The sequence below is a fragment of the Canis lupus genome, chromosome 18 (genome assembly GCF_011100685.1).
Source record: "Canis lupus familiaris isolate Mischka breed German Shepherd chromosome 18, alternate assembly UU_Cfam_GSD_1.0, whole genome shotgun sequence".
NCBI lineage: Eukaryota > Metazoa > Chordata > Mammalia > Carnivora > Canidae > Canis > Canis lupus.
This window is the reverse complement of record NC_049239.1, coordinates 54594092-54612739: the sequence shown is the minus strand read 5'-3', so window position 1 is coordinate 54612739 and position 18648 is coordinate 54594092. Positions and strand designations below refer to the sequence as shown.

Below are 18648 nucleotides of genomic sequence, written 5' to 3'. Positions count from 1 at the left end.
TTGAATACATTAGAATTTGCCTCTGAGAAAAGGATTGGGTCTCTTGGAAATTCGTGCTTGCTTAGCAGTCGCGGTGTCAAGCAGATCACAGCTTGGGTAAAAACAGCACAGAGACACCCAGTCCTCCACCCACCCCACCCCACCCCACCCGAACTCTCACATGCAGTATTTATGACACAGGTGCTGCCTAAGGGGCAACCAGAGCCACCGCCAGCAAGTGGCCTATTGGCACAGGTGTGAGCTAGGGAACTACCTCTTCCCCTCCGGACAAGCAGCCGCTATGGGAAGTCATCCTGACCCCAACAGACAGCAAAGCTGCAACTTTAAGGCACCCCCTACCCCCCAGCACTAAGAAGCCAGCCCTGCAGACAGGAAGCCAGGCAGCACAGGGGGAAAAAAAGGCTTCCAGCCTGAGGACTTCTTGGGTATCTAAAGCCACCAGGCATCCTAGCACCCCACTCTTCCTCCTGGAGCAGGGCCCCTTTCTTCTGCCTGACATCCTGGTCCTGAGCCAGCAGCTAGCGAGGGGTGTAGAGAGCCAGCCCGCTCACCCTCACCCACAACTTGGCCCCACCCTCCCTCCTCCTCCAGTGAGTCACTGAGGCTACAACAGCTCCAGACATGCAAAGGGTCACGCCTAAAACCCCATCGACAAAGTGTTTCATTGGTCAGAGCCCCAGGGGTCCGGCGGGGGGGGGGGGGTCGCCAGGGGAGCCAGGCCGTCGGCTTCCCTGCCAGCTCCTCAGGATGGAGCCCCAGGTCAGAAGTCCCCGGAAGCACAGCTCGGAGGCTCAGGAAGGACTTGCTACAGGCCTCAGGCCAAGCAGCTCAGGAGGGGGGTGGAGAGCCAGCATGAGTGGCGAAGGGTCCCCGGCCCAGGAGAACAGGAGCCGCTGGACCGAGGGCTACAGGTTGGCCCTGGCACGGCACCCGCTGGCTTCCTGGCCAGGAGGCGCTGCCAACCACCCTGCCTGCCCCGGCTCAGGGCTCTCCTTCCAAGGCATCCCGGAGCAAGTCCCCTGCCCTCTCACCTGCTCTGGGCCACGCAGGTGGCTGCACCTGGGGTGCTGATGAGGACGGACTAAAGACACGGTGGGAAGGGTCCATTTTCTGCATTTGAGTCCCATCAGCCTCTCCCACAGCCTTGGAGCCAGATGGGCCCTTCTTCTCCTATATAAGTCAGGTGACGCCAGGCTTCCCCCAGGGTGGGGGGCGGCTGAGGGTCCTGCCCCGAGTCTTTGCAACTCTGAGGAAATCTGCACATTCAGCCAAGCCTCATAAGTCTTTAGAGCTCGAAGATGCCTTCGAGCCATGCTGTCAACATGGTGGCTACATGTGACTATTTAAATTTAAATTAACTTAAATTGGGATCCCTGGGTGGCAGCGGTTTGGCGCCTGCCTTTGGCCCAGGGCGTGATCCTGGGAGACCCGGGATCGAATCCCACATCGGGCTCCCGGTGCATGGAGCCTGCTTCTCCCTCTGCCTGTGTCTCTGCCTCTCTCTCTCTCTCTGTGACTATCATAAGTAAATAAAAATTAAAAAAAAGAATTGTTAAAAAATAAAAAAATAAAAAATAAATTAACTTAAATTGAATTTTTAGTTTATTGATTGCAGCAGCCACATTCCAAGAGCTCAACAACTACACAGGGCAACATATTAGACCAGGTAAATGTGGAAGACTTCCACCAAGGCAGAAAGTCCTGTGGGACAGCTATCTGGTATTTACAGGTGGGGAAGGAGAGGTCCAGAGAGGTGAGAGTAGGAGAGTGTCAGGACCCCAGAATCCTGGTCTGCCGACACCCCACCCCAAGGCCCACCCGACACTGGCTCACAGTATCCTTCGTGATGGGAAGGCCTGGAGTGGGGACCCCTAGGCAGAGGGCTGCTTGGAGGGCAGAAAAAGAGTGAGATGGTATGTCCACTTCCATATGGGAGGCTGAGAGTCCACTGCAGGGACACCGTAACTCAGGCCAGAAGCAGAAAGAGAATGAGGCTGTCTTGTCAATTCAAAACTGCAAATCCGGGGGGGGGGGGGGGGGGGGGTGGCAGCCTTGGGTGGCTCCAGCAGTTAAGCTGCCTTTGGCTCAAGTCATGATCCCAGGGTCCTGGGACACAGACCTGGGTGGGGCTCCCTGCTCAGTGGGAAGCCTGCTTCTCCCTCTCCCTCTGTTCCTCCCTACCACCCCCTCATGCGGCGTGCATGAACGCACACTCTCTCACAAATAAATAAATAAAACATTAAAAAGAAAAAAAAAAAAAAAACCTGCAAAGAGGATGTGCACCACCCAGGCAGATCCAAGAAGCAGACTCCTTGCCCAGGGCAGAGGGTCTCTGCCAGAGGTGGCATCCAGAAGAACATCTTACCCCCTCTGCCTTGAGGCAACAAAGCCCCTTCCTTTCAAGAGCCAGTATGAAGTCAGCCAGGGAGGGGGCCCAGTTGACTTGCTGCTGCAGCCAAAACCAGCCCTGCAGCCAGCATCAGTGTCAAGATGACAGGATAGAGGCCCACTGCCCGAGAGACAGGCCCATGGTCCTCAATGCTCCCATGCACCAACCCTGAAGACAAGACACATACCAGAGGGGCACAAGTGTGAGCATCTGCCCAGCACAGGATGGAAACGGGAGGTGCCCTCCAGGGGAGAGAAAAGCATTCCCATCCCCTGTGGGGAGGATACCAACAGCAATGGGAACTTCTACCCAGCACAACGACATGCACCCACCTGCACCCACTGTATACACAAGCCAAGGAGAAGCATCTCCCAAGCCAGGAAGAATGAAATGACTCACACACAGGTAGAGACCTCCACCAGGGAAAGTCCCAGACACTTATAATAGGTTGAGGGGATAGGATATTCAAAAAAAAGAGAGACCCACCCAGAGGGGCAATCTACTCTTCATAAGCGCCAGACAACAAAGAAAAAAAAGCCTTGCACTGAACGAAAATCCCTAACAAACTGAGAAAAAGAATTTTGCCGAGCTCCTGGGGTATGCTATATAGTTCCAAGCCTGGGGTCTCATTCGATCCCAGACAACCTATTGTGATTGATAACTGGTGTCCTTATTTCAGAGACGCAGCAACAGGCCCCCAGAGGTAAGATGACTTGCCCAAAAGTGAGCAAGAGTTGAGATGCAAGCCCAGACTTCTATGACTCTGTGACTCCGAAGCAGTCTTTCCCTCGGCAGAGGAATGAAGGTGCAAATAAATACACACACAGAATGAGAAACCACAGAGAAAAATGCACAAGGGAGATACAGAGATAAGAGATCTATACTGGAGGAGGGCCAGAGACCCACCCGAGGGAAGGTGGAGAGGCCTCCACGCACACCCAGAGGGAGGCAGGGTGGGAGAAAGCCTCAGAGAGAGGGCACAGACCCAGAGAAAGGGAGGGGCTGAGATTCCCCTAGGAGACCCGGAGACCCAGAGACCCAGGGAGGAGCAGGTGACTCACCCAGGGAGCAGTGATGCCTTTCCAGTGCCACAAGCATAGGAGGGAGGGCAAGCGGCCACCAGACTCCTTGGCCCACATGCCAGACCCTTCCTGGCCAACAGCTCAGGGACAGCCGACCCAGAGGGGCAGAGTCCCAGAATTCCTGGAAGCCAGATATGAGGGGGCTCATGGAGGCCATATCCCCAGGACTCAGAAATCCTGAGCTACATAGATCCCAGCTCACCTGGAGACTCTTGGGGGCCCATCAAGTGAAGGCCAAGAAAGTTATCCCTTCTGGGGCTCGCAGGGACACGAGACCCCCTCTAGAGAAAGGCACCAGCAAGGGTAAGGCAGATGCTTCCACTCACCGGGAAAGGGCAATAGCCATAGCAGGCAGGCCCTCGTCCCAGGGGAACAAGGAAAACAACAGGGGTGGCATCGCTTCCAGGGCCTCAGCCTGCTCCGAACGAACCTCCATGGATGCAGCTGCCAGGCCTCTGTCTGGAAAACAGCAGCCCTAGTCTAACTAGGGGAGAACAGCAAGGTAATCTGAAGGGTCTAAGCTGGCATCAGGAACTTTTACTCAGCTCATCCTGGGACTTACAGCCCAAGGGGGCATGTTGTATGTGTTGGGGGAGGGTGGGGTTATCAGGGAGAACGTGACTAACACAATGCAAGACACAGGCGACATGGGCGCTGCAGAGACATTCCCAGAAAGACACGCAAGGACACACGCACACCACGTGCACACAGACGCGCTCATCAGCCCGGTCCCCCACTCTTCCCAGCCTCCGCCCACTCACAACAGCACCTGTCTGGGCAGCCCCAGGCCCCCCCCCCCATTCTGGAGGGCACCCGTGCCTGCTAGCCTGCTGCCCCAAGTCTGCATCTCCCTCTACCTGGTGCCCAGGCCTATCTTCCTGCTCCCTTGCTATCCAGGCCACTGGCCTAGCTCACAACTCCCACCAGGAGAAAGGCCCTCCAGCTCTATCACTCCAGCCCTCTCCTCTCTGCCCTCCTTCCCGCCACCCCGCAGCCCCAGCAAGGGCCCCTCACCATCAGGCCTGAGTTTTCTGCACCTCCACTTTCAGGGCAGCCCCACTCCTACCCCACAGGCTTTATTTTTTATTTTTTATTTTTTAAAGATTTTATTTATTTATTCATGATAGTCACAGAGAGAGAGAGAGGCAGAGACACAGGCAGAGGGAGAAGCAGGCTCCATGCAGGGAGCCCGATGTGGGATTCGATCCGGGGTCTCCAGGATCGCGCCCTGGGCCAAAGGCAGGCGCCAAACCGCTGCGCCACCCAGGGATCCCCCCCACAGGCTTTATATCTTCCTCTGCCTCCCTCCCCTGGCTCTCCTACACACAGCTTCCTCACACCATCCCCCCACCCCCAGTGAGCTCCGAGGTCTCACTTCCAGTGGGGAGGGAGATTCCCTCTTCCTCCCCAGACTGAGAGGGACTCCCCTCCTCCTTGTGACTTGTGATGGGGGCCTGGGGGCAGCAGCACGTTACCCAGCGGCAAGTCCCCACCCCTGGCCACACAGCCCGGAAAGAGAGAGCCTTTACCCAAGGACCAGAGGTGCACTCTCCACAGGGCAGGGGTGGCTCGGTCTCACCCGGGCGGGCGGGGCAGCGAGAGATGACGGCCCGGAGCTGCCAGGGGGACACAGGCTCCCCAGGCGCAGGCGACCTCTCCACCCAGCGGCCGGGCAGCGCTAGTGCAGGGGCGCAGAGCCAGGTCCCGCAGCTCCAGCAGCCAAAGAGCCACCCCCAGCCCAGCCAGGACACGAAGCCAGGATCAGCTCCAGGCATTTCCCCTTCCCCTAGAACCTCCGCTCTGGCCCCCAGGGACAAGGCAGGATGCCCCTCCCTGACCAGCCGTGTGCAGCGCCTTGCTCGGCATCGCTCAGCCAGGGCTTCGTTCCCAGAGCTATCCTCACCCTCCCAAGGGCCTCTGAAGACAAATTCCAGGGCCCAGAACCCAACCAGGATGGAGAAAGTGACTTTAGACCTGACCTTCAGGCTCCATCAGAGCTCCATCACCGGGGCAGAGTCCCACTGCCATCCCCTGCCCTTTAAGCCCCAGACGCAAGCAGAGGGACATACCCAGGACCACCATACACAGCCAGAGGGACGGCCTCTCACCGGTAACAGAACACACCCCTCACCGCTGGACACGAGTGGCCAAAGGCACATGAGGCCACAAACACCAACGACGACGCCTGGGCACCACACCTCCAGCTACAACAGCCCAGGAGCCCCCCTGGTGGGAACTAGGCCAGGGGTGAAGAAGAGGGACTCTATCAAAACTGCTTCGCACATACGCGTTCCTGCTGAGCCGCCACCCCCCCTTCCCCCCCCCCCCACACACACACACACGGAGGAAACTGAGTTTGCTCTGGAAGGCCTGGGAGCCTGCTGGGGTGGCCAGAGACCAGGGATATGCCAGCCCTTGGGAGCCGGGAGCCTGGATAAAGCCCACGGGGGACAGAGAGCAAAAGGCCTGGGACATTGGCCACCCCCACCATCTACTGAAATCCGCCCATTGTAAACCTTCTCCAGCAGCCACCTCCCTTCCTCACTTCGAGCACATGCAGAGGGTCAGGCCAGCTCCAGGGGGTGTTGGGGAGTAGTGGGGAGCAGGGAAGAGCCAGCAGTGGGAGTGGTCCCATCCAGAGGAGGACCAGCTCTTCTGGTATGCCTTCATCTGTCTCCAGGCAGTTCCCAAGCTCTGAGGAAGGCAGTGACCACACCCTAGAGCCCCACACACCCCTCCACCCCCACAGATTTGCCCCAACCTCTCAAACCAGCTCCTCAAGCTCTGGGTAGCGTGCTCCACCAGGGCCAGCCAGCCAATTCCAAGTTGAGCCAAAGAATCTAGCCTGGTAGTGCCTGGGCACCTCCACCCACGGCCTCCCTGGGACTTGGATGACCCAGGAGATCCTCCAGCCCGTTCCCTGCCCCTGTTCTGCTGCTGGCCCTCCTCCTCCACAAGTCTTCCGTGGTTGACTCTCTCGTGGCCCACCCGGAACCCTGGACCGGTGCCCTGAACCCAGTCTGGCGCCCTGAACCCAACTCTGTGGGGTTGGCTCTCCAAGGAGGGCCCAGAGCAGCGCCCCTGAATCACTGCTAAGGGTCCCAGATCAGCAGCATGAAGCCCCGCATGACTTCTCTGGCTCCCTATGTGTCCCTGTTTGATGACCAACATCCCGGCATATACTCTCTTGAGGACAAGGCTTGAGAGAGGGGCTCACACACCCTCCCTTTCAGACGAGACCCTGTGTCCTATGCTAACCCAGCTCTGAGGGTCCTAGGTCCTCTCCCTCCCTGCCCTACCCCACCTCTTTCCTACCACAGCTCACAGCTCAGAGCAAGGAGGTACCCCCCAAGCCGGGGGTGCCCTTCCGCTCCCCACTCTGCACTCTCTACCTACTGTGCGCTGGCCCAAGCCCATCATCCCTTTGGGCCCAGGAGAAGGAAGCTTCCCCTTTCAGCTTTGGAAAGGAAGTGAGTGCCACACCCAGCCCCAGGGATTTTCCTTCTGGGGGCAGAGGAAGAGAGGGAAAAGGAAGCAGAATCTGTTCCCCTACTTTAGATGCAGCATCGGCATCGAGGCCTGAAAACGCCTTCCAAAACACCTTCTATCTCTTCCTCCTCCCTTCCCGCGGCTTCACCTATCACGACAGCCCTCACGCTGTCACTATGTCCCGTAAAATCAGCCCAGCCCCTACCTACCAACACTGGGCTGTGCAGGGAAGGGCAGGGGATTCCTGCATATGGGAGGCGGGATTCTCACCGAGGAAACTGTTCCAAAACCAATTACTGGAGCTCCCTGCTGTGCTGGGGACACAGAAGTCAATACCAGTCCTTTTTTTTTTTTTTTTTTTTTTCTCCGAAACTCCAGGTCTCTCTCTAGAGGACCCCACTGACCGGGGAGGATCCCAGCCCGCCTTTCCAGAAGTCCACTCCGCAGAGCAGGGCTCTCGGCAGCCACCGCGAGCCGGACACTCCCCGCCACCTCTCTGCAGCCACACCCAGTAAAGGCTCAAGGGCACACACACTACACGCACACGATTCTCCGTGGCCACACTGTGCCAGGGCGCCAGAGCCGGCCCCCACCTGGTGCAGGCGCCCCGCTGAGCCCCGTGGGTCGCCCCGTGTGCCCACTCGGCTCCCCTCCCGCGCAAGGGCGCACGGCCCGGGCCGCTCAGCCCCGCGTGTCCCTCCCGGCCGGCGCCGCCCAGGGCTGCGCCCCCAGATTCCCGGCCCTGGCGCGGCAGGGGAGGGCCGGGGAGGGCCGGGGAGGGAGGGCCGGCCCTCCCCCGCTGCACGCCCGCCCCCCGCCTGGGAAAGCCTTACATAACACGGCGCTGCGAGCACACCCCGCGCGCTCGGCCCGCCCGACAGCGCAAGACCTCGCCCCCCCCTCCCGGAGCGCGCGGCTGCCGCGGAGGGTCCAGGCGCGCGCCGAGCCCTCCTCCCTGCTCCCGCCCCCGCCGCCCCAGCAGCCCCTTCCTCCCCCTCCCCTCGGCCCCTCACCACTCCTCCCCGAGTTCTGGTTTGAATTAGTCAGCGGCTCCAGCCACACATTCCTCAGGCTGCTGGCGCCGAGCCAGGCGCAGGGGCGGGGCCGTCCCGCCCGGACGGGTAGGGAGCGCGGTGGGCGAGCGCGCCGCCCCCCAGGGGAGGGGAGGGGAGGGGAGGGGAGGGGAGGGGAGGGGCCGGGCCGAGGGCCGGGCCCGCACCGCACCGCGTCCCCGCCCACCCCAGCGCTGGAATCTCCCTAATTACGCCCCCCGCCCCTTCTCCCACCCGGCCCGCCCTGAGGCGCGCTGCAAAGTTAGGGCAGGACGGAGGGAGGCTCCTGGAGCGGGGACCGCGGAGCGGCGAGCCCAGGGCGGGGCAGGCACAGGCCGGTGGCACAGGACTGGGTGGGACCGGGAGGACTCCGGACGCGCAGCTGGAGACGGAGGTGCGGGGAGCGGGGACGGAGCGCGGGCGCGGGCGCGGGCGCGGGGGCGGGGGACTCCGGGAGGGGCCTCGGCGACGACGTCGGAAACTTCTCCAGTAAACACGGAATAGGAGCGGGCGCAGCGCGCTGAGCCACCGCCCCAAGGAGAAGGAGGGGATGGGGCGGAGGGCACCAGCGGCCCCCAGGCCAGGAACGGGGCACCCCAACCAACAAGCAGCCCCCGAGGGAAATAAGGGCTGCAGCAAAACACGCTTCCGAGCGACGTTTCCAACTTTGCCCAACTCGCGCCCCAACTCCGGAGGCAGAGCTTGGCTCCCAGGGCGCGCCGCGCCGCCTCCCCGGGCGGCCCCGGGGCGGCCCAGCTTGCTCCCCGCGGCCTGGGCGGCAGCCGAGCGCCCGGCCCGAGCGCCTCGCCCATCCCTACGGCCCACGTCCCCTCTCCGGTTCGCGCTGCGCCCGGCGCCCCTACCTGCGCGCTCAGCCCCGGGGCGCGGCCACAGCCCGCGCGGGGCCCCAGGTCGCGGTGCTGCGGCTACTGCAGGCGGCGAGCCCCGGTCGGGGCGGGTCCGGCAGGGCGGGCGGTGCAGTCCCCCCGGCGGAGCTGCTCCGAGTGGCCCGGCCCTCGCGCGCGGAGGCGGCTCTTGTAACTCCGGCTCGGGCGGGCGGGTCTGCCCGGAGCCGTGGGGAGAGGGCGGGGCCGGGCGGGGCCGGAGTGGGGCTGGGACCGGCGAGCGGGGCCGACCCGACCGGCCCCCGGAGCGCGCTGCTGCGGGGAGGGCCACGGGGGGTCGCGGGGACCAGGGAGCAGCCTTACCCCGCCCCCTCCAGCGCCCCCTGCCCTGGCCCGCGCCGGGATCCACCCCCGCAAGGTTTGCAGCGCGCGGTCGCCCGCACAGCAATGCTCCTCGGAGCCCCCCAAGGATCGTGCTCCAGCTGGACGCTGCAGATCAGCTCATTTTGCCGGAAGGACCAGAGGCTCAGAAGGCGGCTGGGGGGCCGGGGGGGGCGGGGGGATTCCGACGCAACCTCCAGCCGGACGCGGATCTTTGAGTTTTCTCTCAACCCAGGCGTCTACACTTCAAATCCCAGGCCCCAGTCCCACTTGGTTCCCAAGCTCCATGCAGCGGCGCCCATTCCCCCCCCCACCCGGCTTTCTGACCCCCGCCCCTCCCCCACAGAGGTCTGAAGACGCCGGCCCCACCCCTGGAGCCAGGGTGCCCACGTGGAGTCACCAGTGCCCCACGCACTAGGTGCTGCTCCGGCCACCGCGGCCACGGGGGAGTCAGGCCGGCAGCCCTCTGCGGGCTCCACCCCGGGAAGCTGGAGCCCCAGCCTTGCCTCTACCTCCCCATTTCTTTTTTTTTTTTTTTTTTTTTTTTTTTTTTTATTTATGATAGTCACAGAGAGAGAGAGAGAGGCAGAGACATAGACAGAGGGAGAAGCAGGCTCCATGCACCGGGAGCCCGATGTGGGATTCGATCCCGGGTCTCCAGGATCGCGCCCTGGGCCAAAGGCAGGCGCCAAACCGCTGCGCCACCCAGGGATCCCCTACCTCTCCATTTCTTATCTAAGCCCTTCCCCCACCTCCCCACTTGCAAGGACGCTGCTTCCAAATTTACTGCCTTTTCCCACAGCCACTTCTAACTCCATGAGATTTTATTAACCGCTTAATGATGGGGTTCGGGGGCCCTTCTGGCCACCCAGCCCCCCCTCCACACTCCCATTCTCTTCTCCCCCATGAATCCTCTTATCCTCCCTCCTAGGTGGCCAGCCACTACCCATATCAAGGCGGTTTTCCTTCCTTCCCAAATGCTGAGGAAGGAAGACCCCAGGCTGGGACCCTGAGAAGACCTGGCTCTGAGCAGGAGCACCCTCCTTGCGGCAGATCATGAGTGGGCTGGGGCTGAGACCTGCGGCCCTGTCCTCTGAAATGGCAAACATGTTTACAGGCTAAAAATACCCAGCAGCCAACTCTGCTGCCAGCCCTGGGGGCTGTGTCCCAGGTCCAGTTACCAACACAGGCATGGGGGAGGGAAGACACGGCAAAGGAGCCCTAGCTGTGTGGAGACTCATACAATGGATGCATAAAGGTGGAGATACATGTGTAGACATTCAGACAGGCATAGACATGCAAAGACAGACAAAGTAGAGCTTGGGCATCAGCATTCTGTCTCTCTGTGTCTCTCCATGCCTCTCTGTCTCTCACTTGCTCCTGCTCCTGGGTACAAGTCTGTTCTCTCCCAGACCCCACCCCACCCACCCACACACTCACTCACACACGCAGACGTACAGGCACACAGATAGGGACTCAAACCCAGGGCAGAGGCAGTCCCACCACACACAGTCACGAGCCCAGGCTTTTGAAAGAAGCACCTCCTCCATTTTGTTTCTAGAACCTACTTTATTTAAGGGAAACAAATCTAAACTTTTCAACGTTGTGGTGCTTTTAAAACATAAGAGCTAAGAACTAATTATTTCCTTTACTAGTGGCTTTTAATTCTTATTTCATTGTCAGTAAAATTTTTCTCAGCTTTTTGACAAATGGAGCAAGAATACAGAGAAACTAACCAAAAAAAAAAAAAGAAGAAGAATACAGAGAAACTAGAGTGGCCCGTCATGCTACAAGTCAGGTAATCCTTGTTGACATTTTTGAAATAAAACCAATGCCTCCATCTGGTGAAGAATGTAAACAATACAGAAAGGTAGAACAACAAAAGGTAAATGTGCCCCTCCTCCCTCACCCAGGCCCTCTCCCCAAAAGTAACCACTGTTAACAGTTGACCAAAGGATTTTTAACTTTATGAATCACCAAAGTTCCTTGAAAGTGCAAGTTTTCCCAGAACATACTTAAACGGGAGTGGATTTACACAGAGGTTTTCTGATGATATACCCAGAGATGCAGGGGATCTGCAGAGAGGAGTTTGGAGGGAGGGACTGGCACAGGAAAGGACCAGCAGGGGAGGGTGTGGATGCTGGATCCTCCCTGGAGCATGGGCTCATCGGCCCCCCAGGAGTGAAAGAGCAGAGGCTAGTGTCCTGGGCTCAGGGCCAACTTATCTGCTCCATTGTTTGTTCTGGCCACCCTCTTGGTCAACAGAGAAGAAGGCAGGAGAGGCTGGTTTGGGAGCAACTATAGAGCAGGGATTACTGTCCAGATACTTCATTCAGAGGTAGGAGTGTCAAAATGCCTGGTTGACGGTGGTCCTGGGGACTGTTCCCTGCACACTCCAAGCTAGGAGCATAGAGAAGGAGTCACCCAGACCCTTGCCCCATTAAAAAAAAAAAAAAAAAACACAATCCCGTCCCTGCCTGCTGGAAAACGAGCTGGACTTTCCTAGGTCAGCTTCCTTGGCCCAAGGGGAGAAAATATATTCAACAGTTTTCAGGGGTGTAATTGCTGTAGCCCCCTTTCCCTCACCCCCCAAAGCTACTTTTTTTTTTTCCCCAAAGCTATCTTTTTTTTTTAATATTTTATTTATTTATTCATGAGAGAGAGAGAGGCAGAGATATAGGCAGAGGGAGAAGCAGGCTCCATGCAAGGAGCTCAACGTGGGACTTGATCCTGGGTCTCCAGGATCACACCCTGGGCTGAAGGCAGGCACCAAACCGCTGAGCCACCCAGGCTGCCCCTCCCCAAAGCTATCTTAATGGCTATTGTGTCTCCTGCTGCAGCAGGCGCTATCATCTAATCTTCATGTGTTCCAGGAGGGCACGGTCTCAGACAGGGTTGGTGATTTACCTAAAGGCACACAGTGCTCAGAAGCAGGAGTCAAACCTCCCACTGGCATCTAGGCCCCATGAAGACAGGGATTTCCTTGGTCTTGGTTTTCTGCCCTGCGCCTAGAGCAGTGGCTGGAGAACTTTGTGAAATGAATGAATGAATGAACTACAGGGATAACTGGCGCCAAAGCCCTTGTCTTTTTCACAACAGCATCCTAAACCCCAACATTCCCCTTTCCTCTCAGCCAGGGAACAATTTCCCTCTCCTACAGCCGCACAAACATTTATTGTGTGTCCGGTGACAGGCCACAAGGGCCTATGGTGGTGCTGGTAGTGGTGGTTCAGGGAATAAAGAACTCAACAGGATGGAACACCTGCCTCAAGGTGCTTGGTCCTGAAGAAAATGTCTTCTGAGCTCCCTGCAGGTCCTATGCTTTGGGAAAATGGGATATTATCCATTCTGCCACGTATTTTACACTTACACCTCTCTCCTCCCACCAACATACATACACTGACAGATACACACACTGTTTTTTTAAGTTATAAAAGGATTCCCCCTGACAGTCTCAATTTTGCAAGGAAAATCTGTATCTTTTTGAAGGTTTCAGATTCCTCTGCCGAAATAAAGGCTATCCGGGAATCCAGGAGGACTTCAGCCCTCCTGCTGGTACTCCATCACCTTTCAGAGGTACCAGACACCAACAACGAGGTCCTGCAGATTCGCTGGCAAAGCTGAGTGAGTCCTAGGACTCATCATCACGGGGATACCCCAGCTTCCCCAGAAGTTTTGCTCCCCCTCCCAACCCAGGAGTTTCCCTGATGTGTACGCACAGTGTGTGTGATGAATCTTGGGCTCCGTTGCCAAGCGACATGCCTCTGTTTTGGCCTAGTATGCTTGTTTCCATAGCAACCACAGAGGGCGCTCTATGGGCAGGCCCCAGGCCAGGGGATTCCCCTTCCCCTCCCTCCTCACCACAGTCCCCTCCTCTAAAATCCGTGTATTACAGGGAAGATGAGACGCGACTGCTCAGAGAGTATTCATGGCTTTTAAACTATGATCCCAGAAAGGAAGTGAAATGTGCAATCTGCAGTCTCTTTGAAAGTAGACTCCCCACCCCTCCCATGAGGGCCCTCTGACATATCTGCCTTAGAAGCAGAGAAATGACTCTTACCTCTTCTTTGAGCTACCTGGAATCTCCCAGGCCCCACCCCCACCCATACACACATTACCCAGAGATGAGCCTCTCCCCAAACATCAGGCCCATCCATGTTCACTTTCATTGCTTCCTAATCTGTCTTCCCCGGTGAACAGCAAACCTCTCGGAGTGATTCTGGAATCCAGATATTATTTCCTAAGCAACTCTGAGACCCCAGACTCTTCACTCAAACTCAGAACGTGAAGCCAAGTGTTCCAGCCCAGTTTAAATTCCAGCCTGTATAAAACCTTGGGCTTCAATAAGGAGTTCCTGAATCACTCAGATCAGATCAGACAAGAGCGAATACAGGAAACCCGCCCATTACACTCGGTCCTAATTGAAATCTTCAGGCCAAAGCAGAACCCAAGTTAAAACTGATTAGAGAATGAGAGACGACACGTGGGGCTCTGAGCACAGATTCTGGGAGGAAACATGGTTCAAAAGAGCATCCAGACGAGAGAGTGGGGACAAAGCGGGCAAGGTGAGCAGGACAGAGGGAGCAGGACACCTGCACTGGCAGGGTGAGAGGTGGCCTGGAGGCCAGGAGGTGTGCCTGTGCAGATTTGGGGGGAACAGGAAATGTGGAGATTAAGGAAAACAAGTGGCAAAACACGATTGAATAAGGCTGTGAAGGAGGGAGGGGGAGCAGAAGAGAAGAGCTCAGATCTGAGCCCAAGACAGGCAAACTGTAAACAGGAGCCGAGGGAGGGAGCTGGAGTGAGCAGAGCTGCTGCAGCCCCAGCAGGGAATTGGGAGCAGGGAAGGGGGACCAGCAGCCTCCACTCCCCTTCTCTGGAATCTGCTTCTCTGCCATCCTTTCCAACTTCCTCTGCCTTTCCTTCGGTTTCAGGGGTAAAGGGAGACCAGCCTGGGCTTCTCTCCCTCTTCTGCTTGCAACTTCCCAAGTCCAGGCTGAGATCAGGCTGAGCAGTAAAGGAAGGGCCTAGGCTGCCCAGAGCCTGAGTCACCACATAGCTGAGGTTCCTGACGCTCGAAGTCCCGCCTCTGCTCGCCCTGTGCCCTCTGCTCGCCCCAGGACTTGGAGTGCTGGAGTGCCGGGCTTGACCTGCCCTGGGACCTGCTCCACTTCTGTGCCTCTTACCAGCCAGGGCTGCTAGCAGCCTTGGATACCACCCTCTACCTCCAAAACCGAGTGTGCTTGGTCAATCCTAGTGGCCCAGCAGTCTGAGGGAAGCGCCCCTTCCTGCTCTTAGGAACAAAAGTGACTCAGTGAGTGGCTTTGAGAACTGTGGAAAGACTAGCATGCACCCTTGATAAGTCACTTCCCCTCTCTGGGCTGGTTTCCTCCTGGGTAAAATAAAGCGACTACCTAATGTGGTCTCCCCGGCTTTCCTGCATAAGGTACATTCTGTCAGTCTGAGTTCAAGACATAGAATGTTCGCATTGGGAGGGTGGGTTAAAGGAGTGTGTCTGCTAACCCCTGTCCTAACAGGAGTGGGTGGGGTAGGGCACAGGCTCTTCCACAATAGGGCAGCCAACACCCTTGGCAAGTGGGTGATTCAGGCCCCACAGAGAATGGGACTGACAGGGCATGCTCCCCTGTGACTCAAGGGAAATGGAGATCTCCCTGAAGAATGACTGGCCAGGGTCCCGCTATAACCAGCTGGTCTCCCCTGCACCTAGAAAGTTTCCTGTCGCATTGCGGCCCCCACTGCCTCTGATGGGCACCCTAAGCTCATTGTCATACTGCCTCCCTGGCCTACTCAGTTGCCTCCACCCCTCCTACTGGCCCTGGCAACCCCTCTTCCCTGGGCCTTCAACGACATAGCCCTTCTTGCCCTGTCGTGTCCCCTCATTTACCCTTTGGCTCTGCCCATCCTCACTATCCACCCCCATCCCTGCGGAGCCAGCCAGATGATTGCAAAAGGGCTGAGCCAGCGAGAGAGGCCCTCACATGACAGCTGTTCCTGCTGGGGAGGGGAGGGGGCCGCTGGAAGTGGAGGGAAGCACATTCCATGGGAGATTCGATCAGAAATAGCCCCAAACCCTGACCATCCAGCCCCTGCTCTGCACATGGCCAGCCCATTGTGTAAACAAGGTAGGGTCAGCAGGCTCCCTTTGGAATCCTGAGGAAATGAGGAAAACAGGGGGCAGGGAGTGGTTCCCTCCCAAAAGGGAGGGGGCTACAAGGATGACAAGAGCCCAGGAACATCTAGAGACCCAGGGTCACCAAGACAACCTTTGCCACTTAAGCAGTCCCACCTGCCCAGGGTACTCTGCCTCTTGGGAGACATTCGAATGAATACAATGCAGCACCCAGCAGCCACTTTACCACCATTGCACCCATCCCTTGGGTGCTGGAGCACCGGGACACCCCAGTAATTCCACTGGAGTAAAACGACAGCCTCCTCCGGGAGCTATGCCAGCCTGATTAGAGCAAACAGACAGGAGCAGGTGGCTGTTTCTCTAACCTTTCAGGAGCACTGATATTTTAGCTCCACACCATGAGGGGAGGTGTGGAGGAGGTGGGGACCCCAGAATTGCACCCAAACACACAGAGGACCAAAGTCAGTTGGGGAAGTTAGCCTGTACTGTAGGCACAGCTGGTAGGGTGAGCCAGGGAAGCCACAGTCACCCAGGAAAACCCATCTGATGAGGAGGGAAAGTTCTGGGTCCCAAGGACAAAGAGTGCTGGTTGCCATGAAAACCACAGTATTGATTTCAGAAATGGCTGGGTGGATCCTCCAAAACACTTCATTCCTCTCCCTTCAACATTCTAGACCCTTCCCCCACCTTTGAAAAGAGGAAGTGGCACATTTGGGGCATGTGGGCAGCTGGTGGGATGGGCCCGACCCAGTGTGCAGAGCAGCTGTCCAACTCCAGCTCAAACAGGACATGAAAAAAACATGACAATCTACGTCTTTATTGGAAGAACTTTAAAGGCTTGAGTTTTTAATAAGTGATTTAAGCAGAAGCACCAACAAAGCTATAATAAATAGCTGCTTATAACCAGTATCTACCAGTTTCTATACAGGCTGAACCAAGTCTCAGGCGTTCCCATTCACACGCTGGGTTTGGCAAAGATTTCATCTGCAGTGATGACACCATGGAGCTAGAGAGTATCATGCTGAGGGAAATAAACCATTCAGAGAAAGGCAAATACCGTATGATTTCACTCATATATGAAATTTAAGAAACCAAATGAACAAAGGAAAAAAAATGAACAAAAAAAAAATGAACAAACAAAAACAAAAAAAAGAGACCAAGAAACAGACTTTTAATTGTGGAGAACCAATGGTCACCAGAGGGCAAAGGAGGGGAATGGGGGAAACAGGTATGATGGGGATCAAGGAGGACACCTGTCTTCATGAGCACCAGCTGATGTAGGGAAGTGTGGAATCGCTATATTGTCCACTGGAAACTAACATTACCCTGTATCTTAACTCTGCTGAATTAAAGAGTTCATCTGCAGTCAAACGCACCTGAATCCAGACCCCTCTCCTCTCTCCATCTTCCTTTCGGGATATGCTAAGCATTTGCCCAGTAAGCAAATAAATGGTTTCTTCCATCTTACTCTAGTTATCAACATCGTACCCTGTTCTCGGCCCAACCCACTCAGGGTCCCTTCCCTACCCTTCCCTCCCTGGGACGCCGGCCCCAGCCGGCACGCACTGCCGCATGGGCGCCGGGATGCCAGCTGTAGGTGGTGCGCGGGTGGCACGAGCCTCCCAGGCATGTCAGGAAATGGGCCCAGCAACCAGAGACACCCCTTGGCGCAGGCGCTCACTGGCTGCCTGGGTGAGCCAGAGCCAAGCAGGGCCGGGAGGAGCAGGGAGCCAGGCAGAGCTCCAGCAAGCACAGGGGCCCCAGCCAGGATCAGATGGGGTCGGGGAGGGTGCCAGTCCCCAGCCTGAGGCTGTACGGTGACTCAGGCCTCCCCTGGGCAGGGCAGGGCAGACCAACCAACTCCAGATGGACCTCTCCTCTTACCCCGCCCCCACATCTGCCGCTAGAAACTCCTGTTAACCTCTTTCTTGCCCACCAGGGCAGAGAAGAGGCCCTCTGGTTCCAACCACTTTGGAGGCCAACAGCCAGCCTGGCAGAGGCCACCCACCCCACCTCCGTTTGTGGGCACTGCCCCTCCCCCAAGCACAAGCCTGGCCACATCCAACAACCTGGCCACCCTCCTCTGCACCAAACCGCCAGACCTTGAGGCTTGAGGCACAGGAGGCAGGACGTGCAGATGAGTCACTCTTCCTGCAGTCAAAGGAGGCTGGAAGGCTGGGTCCATCAGACCCGCCCAATCCACATGGGGCGCCAGGCCAGCTGCTGCCCAAGCTCTAGCCTACCCTGAGGAAACCCTTTTCGACAACAGGCCCCAGTCCTGGGCCTCTCCGACCTGCCCCTTCAAACCTTCCATAACTTGGTCTCTCCCAACTAAATCTTCAGCTCCTGGGAAGGTCAAGGATACCAGGAAGGGGGTGAAGATTACGAAAGCAAAGGACCAGGGAGGTGTGGTGGGAAACGGAATTTGTGAAGGGAGTCTGACAGGTTAGGTGAGGCCCCAGCCCAGCCAGCAACTAGCACTTTTAAATCCTAACCAAGAGCAGCATGGAATGCTTGGAAGCAAGACAGGTGGCAAGTTTGGATCCAACCCAAGATGACCTGCCAGGGAGCAATCCCTGAGCAAGAACTAGCCCATCCTCACCCAGCTGGATTCCACATCGCAACTCTGCTCCACCCACTCTTCCCAGAACCCCAACTATGTCCAAGTACCCAGCTAGATTACAGCCTTACCCTCTCCCCAGCCACCAGACCGTCTGTACCTACAAAGATCAACTTCCCCTCCCTAGCTAAGCCCTTCTCTGTGCATGGACTAAGAGGGTGGCAGAGAAAGAACACGTATAAAACCATAAACTAGAGACCAAAGGTTGAATCATGACTGCTTTTGCCTATGCCTCAAAATGTGAATTGAACTAGAGCTTTCCAACTTCCTCTAAACTGTTAATACCAGGGAGACCCTCAATGCTCTTCAGAAAAAATACAAAAAAAAAAAAAAAAAAAAGACAAAGTAGAACAAGAATCTGTGAAAAGAACATAATAAAAATTAAGCCTAAGAGAAAAAATAGTACCCCCAGGTCTGAGAAGGGTTCTCATGTGGCTATTAGGACTCCTCTACATTCCAGGAAACAGCAAGGCCCATTTAGATTCTGGGCTCCAGTGAGTTCCCACTGGGTTCAAAATCCTGTCACCACAAGTTAAGTCCCTTAAATCTCTGAACCCCACTTCCTTGTGAGAAAGCAGAAATCCCCCAGAAATGATCCGCAGCCAAGTTAGGGCCCACAGGCCAGTGCCCGTTCTAGGT

At 57.1% G+C, this 18648-nt stretch overlaps 1 protein-coding gene and 1 long non-coding RNA gene across 2 annotated transcripts in view; one reads left to right on the top strand and one right to left on the bottom strand.

Moving 5' to 3' along the window:
* Positions 1-9014, bottom strand: part of AHNAK (AHNAK nucleoprotein) — a 32535-nt gene extending 23521 nt beyond the window's left edge. The window contains 1 exon segment of the mRNA XM_038564279.1: positions 8876-9014. The gene's annotated coding sequence lies outside the window, so the exon portion shown is untranslated.
* LOC111091012 lies at positions 8258-16795 on the top strand. Its single transcript, XR_005373674.1, has 4 exons — positions 8258-8406; positions 10937-11036; positions 12728-13803; positions 14173-16795. It is a non-coding gene; the product is annotated as an uncharacterized LOC111091012 (long non-coding RNA).
* Positions 16796-18648: the final 1853 nt, after the last annotated feature.